Here is an 8,119-nt window from a genome sequence, read left to right on the forward strand (position 1 = left end):
TTTACGTGTGCGTGTACGCTCGTGTACGTATGTTTGTGTGTGATTGGAATGCGTATATTTTTTCGACTAGAGCTTTGCATATTCTTATATATAACTGGCCAGAAATCGCTCTCATCAAGCGAAATATTTGATGATGTTTCTGCATCATCTTGAACGTCTTCTTGTGATATTTTCCGATCTCCTGTTTTTTAATAAAGAACTGCCCGCGTCCACTGGGTCGCTGTGAAATTTCGCCGTAATATTCACTCTACACAACTGATTCTCAAACAGGCTCCATATAAGACTTTTGTGGTCTGCGCAACAAGACAGTAAATGTTATCCACAATAGTATTTTAAGAGCCTCTAAAAAATTTTGGTTTAGACGTATGTATTGATATGCATTGCAAGAAACAACAATGGTTCCTTCTCTACTATCTTATATAGATCAACATATTCAAGTTAAAGTATGAAAAAATAAATATCAATTTTGAGGGAAGTTTCTGTAAAACTAGTTGTTAAACATGGAATGATATTTTTCTCATGATATCCATCGCATGATATTCATCGCATGATATTCTCCGCAATGATATTCATCGAATTGATCTTCCAATGGTTTTCTGTACCGTTGTCAATCACTATCCTTCTGTGTTTGCAATAGTTCATATCTAATTTCCGAATAAAAGCGAAGGCAAGTTATTGACATTGAAGATATGACATGCAATGTCATGCCTCTGATTTGGGGGGCATATCTTACATCAAGGCAAAAGCCTTCCATTCAGCTCCTAGTCGGCGAGAAACTACGATTTATGGATATCCAACTTCGTTTCCTATATTTCGACAATTCTCTCCCACTAATCTGCTCTCTTCTACATTTCTGGAAGAAGGTGGAGAAATGAATAGAGGAGGAGGAAATAATAGAAAAGCGAAGTAGTAGTAGTAGTAGTAGTAGTAGTAGTAGTAGTAGTAGTAAACGCAGCAGCAGCATATAGGTGGAGAGCATCAGGATATTGTCGAAGTATCTCAGGATTAAGATACATGAGTGGCAGGTGTGAAGCGCCGATCGTACCAGTTGGTCCAAGCATGAGATTGCCAACAGACCTGAGAGGCTGGATCAATAGGCAGACCTCTATTCTACTCGTATACTTCTGCATTTTGATGTTTAGCCATTCTCGGATGTCTGGGTTGTAAGACCGAAAGGGCAGATGTTGATGAAAGACGAATGGGGTAGCAGAAAAAAATGCCGGGTTAGGAGAAGAATAAGGGGGGAGGAGGACAAAGAAGAAGAAGAAGAAGAAGAAGAAGAAGAAGAAGAAGAAGAAGAAGAAGAAGAAGAAGAAGAAGAAGAAGAAGAAGAAGAAGAAGAAGAAGAAGAAGAAGAAGAAGAAGAAGAAGAAGAAGAAGAAGAAGAAGAAGAAGAAGAAGAAGAAAGAGCGCAAATTAACGTCAAATTCTGTCGGAAGCAGCGAGCAGGTAGTTAAAGTTTTTTTCTTTTTGTTTCTTTTTGTAACCGGTAAAATATTTTATTTACAGATTCAGATATTTCCTATCGAAGGAAGTTTCAGTGACACTGGCAATTAAATCACCCGAACAGCAATATCTTCAAAGCACTACGAATTAAGAAATACCGTGCTTCTTCACCTTTTGGAGTTTTGGCTGAAAACACCCAAAATTAAGAGAAATATATCAATATATCCTTAATGCAATTATTTTCTTTCAACGAAAGTACCACAGACGGAAAGAAAGTCTACGAAGAAGACTAGAAACTACGGAGAAGACTATGAAGCTACTAGGAAATTTCCACATTTGTGACTAGGTTAACTGTCTTTGCACCTTTGTAGGTTACCAGATAATACTCAACAAATGCAGCATGTGACACACCGGCAGCAGATCCGATATTTGTACACTATCTTCTGAAGCACATAACAACACAGGTTTCACAGATACGGAACACATCTCGAAATGCTGGAAGATAAATGAATGTGGATCTGCTAAACAATCGGCGAACACAAGGAGCGTTGCTGTTAAAGACACACATGCCAAGCGTTACATCAACCCTTCTGGGTTACGCAGAATGGTTGATGTAATAAGTTGTGCTCTGATTGTGCCGGTGCTTGTATCGCGGCAACTAATACTATAAATTTATGTGAATACACACACAAACACTCACACACATACACAAAAACACACTAACACATACACAAAAACCTGTACACACATATAGCGCTTTATTTAGAAGATTGTACGTTCTGTCAACTTTCCACGTTGGAACAAAAATAGGAGTATTAATAGAAATATACGGAAACAAATTTTAAATAAAATAAAAAAAATTGAACTATAAATATGGTTATATGATAAGAAATCTTCTGAATGAGTCCATGCAAATGCATGTCCACGTGTGTATGTATGATGCAAAACGGTTGACGAAATGTATAATTATGCATGACATTAACATCTTCATGAACATACAATTATAGTTTTAAAAACAAAAGTACACAGCCAACATACATGCATATTAAAATCGTAGTCACAAGTCAATATATTCAAACATGTACTACTGTCAAATATTTAACTGATTCAGAATGAGTGCAATGCGTGAATGCAAGGATATATATATATATATTGACGTGTAGGTTTCTGTGTCGTTTTGCATTTCTGTAAGTGCGTGCGGACGTGGGTTTGTATCTAAATACATACATTCATACATACATACTTATATACATAAATATATATATATATATATATATATGTGTATGTATGTATGTATATATACACTTACGCACACTCAAACACAGACACACACGGAATACAGACACACATGAACGCGTATATATGTATATATATTTTATGTATATGTATATATTATGTGTATATGAATGTATGAATGCATATATATATATGTGTGTGTGTGTGTGTGTGTGTGTGTGTGTGTATAAAGCATATATAGAATATTTTCCGTAATTAATAAATTGAACAAAGCTTAGCCTGTGGCATAGTCACCTGTCAAAGTCAAAACTTTAGTCAGAATTGCAAGACTTTAGCCGTAACCTATAGATGGGTGTGAGATGTGGGTTGGATAAATGGAATCAAGAATCTTCAGCTGCCTTTTAATCTGTGGTATTAAAAATGGATCCATATATTGTCCTGTCAATTCCAGATAATCTCTGAAGAGGAAATGGTAAAATGCAAAATGTGTCAGCTAAGTATAGACGTTTTGTCATACACTACAGACCTAAAACACATACAAGCACACATAGCCAAAACACAGTCTCACAGAAACGCTAGACTCACAGATAGAGACGAACACAGAAACAGACACACGCACATATATAAATATACACCTATATATGTACACACACGTATGTGTGTGAATGTATATATATATATATGTGTACATATGTGCATGTATATATATATATATATATATATATATATATGTACATACATATATACACACACACACACATATATATATATATATGTGTGTGTGTGTAGAGAGAGAGAGAGAGAGAGAATGATTGATAGATAGATTGATAAATAGACGTGCCTGGGTGTGTATGTATATACATGTAAACGTGTGTACATATGTGAGTGTGTTTGTGTGCGTGTGTGTGTGTGTGTATGCGTGTGTGTATGAGATATGCGGAATATGAGACAGGGAAAGATTAAAAGAAAAGATGATAGAAAGAAAGACAACCATAAGCTGTGAAGTCACTGTGATGATGAGTAGATTGTGCTAGCCATGATATGCTTCGTATTTCGTAAAATGATTAGAAAAATACAAATCAATTGAGTATTACTTTAAAAGGAATATGTCACGCTTTGTTTGTCTTTCTGTATCTAGCTCACACATAGCTTAGAATCGTATAGAAATTTTCCTCTTTGCCGCTGTTATTTCTTTGACTTACACCAGCAATATTTTATAATTCATGTAAATATTATTTTAGTAAATGTGTATAAGTATCTCTGTATAAATTATTATGATGCGTCCTTAGTTGTTTTATTAGTACGATATTACATCATAGTCCCCTTGTTTTTAATGAGCCACCAATAATTCGCAGATTTCCCTCTTCCCCTGATAGGCATTACAGTTGCATTGCGTCGGGCCATGACAAACTAATGAATGCTCGATAACATGTTTCATCCGATTCCAGAAGCTTCCGAACCGCCGCACGATTGAGTGCCCATAACGTGAAATCCAAGAACGTTTACTTCAAGTTGCACACATGTAAGTTTATCCATACAAACAGCTATACACAAATATTCAAACACTCTGTGTTACAAACTCTCTCTCTTTCTCTCTCTCTCTCTCTCTCTCTCTCTCTCTCTCTCTCTCTCTCTCTTTCATTTTATTTCTCTTTCTCTCTAATGCACAGATTCACGCTCATAAATATGAATATCATTAAAGAATTATCAAGATCAAAATACAACTTCATTGTTTCTGACGCACTGTATGTTACCAAAACATATTTCCTCTAAAACCATAATTTAGTACAGCATTTTCTATGTAGGTGGTCGCTTATTTATCAGCAGCAGATATTGTTTCATATATTTCAACATAGAAGAATCATATCGATTTTGTTGCATCAGTTTAGATACAAAAAACAAACACTAATTAACAATGCAATTAAAATATTAGAAGTGCGTCTTATTAATATCAGATTCTAAAACAAATATTGATATTCTGCACCCTATCAATAAACAAAGACATTTACTGATAGCGGAAAGCTATCGGTAAAATGTCATGTCTCACCATACCCATAACATATTTACCTATGGCATTCCTACGATCATGCAGTCGTTTCGAAAACTATCAACAAGGACACAGAGTAACATCATATTTTCTTCGAGAGAAGGGAGAAAATGTGTATCAACCTCCAAAATATGGTGTTCAAATAATTCTCAAATTCAGCGATACAATCTCATACAAGAAGAGGATGCATTAGTTAATGTGTATTTTACATATAGTTCTATATTTGAGACATGAGGAATTATATACGTTATTTTCATTATTTACATTTGACAGATATTTGTCCTCATCATGTCCGCAATTTCCAACCTAAGGTTTGCTTTAATTTTTTTTTATAACGACATCAGAAAAATACCTTAAGAATGAGAACCCAGGTTCGAAATTCCCCCAGGACACCTGATGAATGCTGGAGAGTTCATCAGCCGAAGCATTGTGTTAACAACAAACAAGATGAGGACAAATATCCGTCAAATGTAAGGGATGTAAATAATGTGTATTTTACATGACTAAAAGTCTCGATAGACAGAGTAGGAATAGCTTAGAGAATACATCACATAATTCAAATTTCACCTGATGTTAATTCACAGCATCGAGACACATTCTCTCAGAAGATATCAGCGAAAATCATCAATGGGACTTGAAGTGCGTTATAGTGATATAAGTGAGAAGTTTGAAAATACATCATTATCTACTTAAACAATCCAAATCCCACCCAGAACACACATAAGTATATAAATCACAAGAGTTAAGATATATTAACGGTGCATACATATTTATTTAACCAATTGACATTCTTATGGTTACGGATGTTTCGCAAACTTTCTCATGCAGAATTAATTTCTTAGTTGAAAGGATTATGCTTCATATGCATGCTCGGCGTTATACAATAACATTTTCTATTCACAAATCAATGCATATAAATAAAGCTTGCTCATTAGATCACCAGAATATCGTGATTGTAAGAACGATTCAACTGTAAGTATAAACAAAATTTCCGCTGTATATATATATATATATATATATATATATATATAATGGAAGGCAGAGACTAGATAAGATTAATTTGATCGGGTCAGTAAAAATTGCGTTATGATGCTTCATATCAGTTAAGGTGTTAGGAAGAAATTCCAAAAATTAACTATCCTTAACGTAAATAAAAAGCAGGATGGGATAAAAGACATATGTAACATCAGTAAAGTAAATATGACAAGAACGCTCATAGAGCGCAAAACTCCGCCAAGGCAACACCAACGTCCTTATTTCTTTAGTTAGGCACAAGGCCTCCATAGAGAGGGGACAATACAAAAACAGACAAAACGATACTTTGGGGTACATAGTAACACATATCGAATGAATTATAGATATAATGAAAATGAAAATGAAAAGGCTTACCTACACCCCAAAAGCAGATAGTTCCATTTTACTGTTTTTAAATGAACAGTTCATGTCGGTCTTGTAGCTATTGGTTTATAGCATATACTTTTCGAAGGTCATCACCGGCGGCAATTCGTCGTAACCAATTTGTATTCCTGTCATCTCCACTCTTTCACCAAACAACTCCTTCAATTTCTTTCCTCTTTCTTTTTCCAACAAAACAGCTTCAAAACTTTCATTACACTCTTTGGTCGCTAACTTCACCCTGATAACATTCTTCATCTTGGCAATTTTCTTCACTATCTCTACACCTTTTGGGTATTGCACCATTGTTCTTATGTTTTTCCTTTTGGGTGTCACTCTCCTTCTCTCCTCACCAATCCCCTCCTCTGCCACTGGCATTTCTGTCTCTGTCTGTCTCTCATTCTGTGTTGCTATCATCTCTCTTTCATTTTCCTTTCTCTTCTGTACTCTTTCCTCTTTTCTAGTTGATGGTCTCTGCGTTCGTTCTTCATTTTCGTTGTCTTTTAACTTTTTCTCTTCTCATTTGTACTCTCTTGTTTTTCACTTTCCTTCTCCTCTCCACTTGCCTTTCTTTTCTTCCTCGGACATGTTGGTGGTAAGTCATTACTCTTCTTTCTTTTTACCACTGTATATTTCTCCTCTATTTTCTCCTCCTCCACGGTTGCACCCTCGTCTTCCTGATGTTCCTTCCCTGTTTCCTCTTCGTGTTCCTGGGGACACTTAGCTTTCATGTGTCTCTTTACTCCACGTAGAAAACATACAGGAAGTCTTCCTTCCACCACTATTCTCAACCTTGCTTCGTCAGGCAGTATCAGTTCTTCCGCAATCTTGTGGAGATATGGCAAGCTTATAAGGACCAATACCTCTAGTGCATACCCACCCCCCCACATCAGGTCACCTCCATAGTTCGTGATATTTTCAATATCTCAGTGTCCTCCTCTGTGTTGAAGAGGATGGCTGCCACCTGCCACGCCTCATCAATTTCTGGTGGAACTCTAACTATTCTTACCCTGGCTGCAAAATGCCACAGTAAGTCGGTAGCAGTGCCCACTCCGCCGATTTCAAAGGCACGGTGGAGTATTTTCTCGCTTCTTCTTCACTCACGAAGTGTACCTCAACTGTGCCGTATTTCCTTCTTCTGGTGTAGTCATCACGTTCTAATTTCTCTTAGGCCGTCCTCGACCGCCTCCACCGCTGCTATTTCCATCTAATTCCACCACTTTTGTTGCAATATTCAATGTTTTGTACACAATAGTTTCCTTCTCCGTTTTTTCTAAGACTTCTTTATGAGGCGTCAACCTCAAGCTATCTCCCTCCTTTCTCAATAAATAATGTTTCTTAAAATTTTTCTTCTGTGACTAAATTTCTTTAACTCACAGTACCTCAGCTGACAGGCTTTTTGCCAGTCATCGCAGCATAACTGCCAGCTTGCACTGGTGTTCCTTCCATATTGTTCACAGCTTCACCCATAAATGAGGAAGAAAATTTAAAAAACGATAACAATAAGTTCAACAAGTAACAATCCAACAATTCAATGAATAACAATCAATCAATAACAGTACTGGCATGGGGCGTACACGCATCAAGCTCAACTGTCTCAAATAAAACACTAACGACAATGCTAACGTCCTCTCAATGATTAACCAGAGATGATTTTTTAAATGAGAATATCTGAATTAAACTCGACTGCTCTCAAAAACGAGAATACTAAAAATGAACACGAGCGCTCTCAAAAATTAAGTAAACAAAATAGGAAATATAATTGAGAATCCTCGATCCCAAAATTTAATCACTTCGTGCCATTCACGAGGCCAAATTTCATTGAAAGTTTCATCCGAATCCATCCAATGGTTATTGAGATATTTTGAGATAACAAACAAACACAACTGAAAACAGTAGTTTGAAAACGTGTATAAAAATATCTAATATATATGAATGAAATGGGGAACATACAGCTGTCGATATAAAGATTAACTCGAGAAATATTATCAAAAG

Source organism: Octopus bimaculoides, chromosome 15 (assembly GCF_001194135.2).
Source record: "Octopus bimaculoides isolate UCB-OBI-ISO-001 chromosome 15, ASM119413v2, whole genome shotgun sequence".
NCBI lineage: Eukaryota > Metazoa > Mollusca > Cephalopoda > Octopoda > Octopodidae > Octopus > Octopus bimaculoides.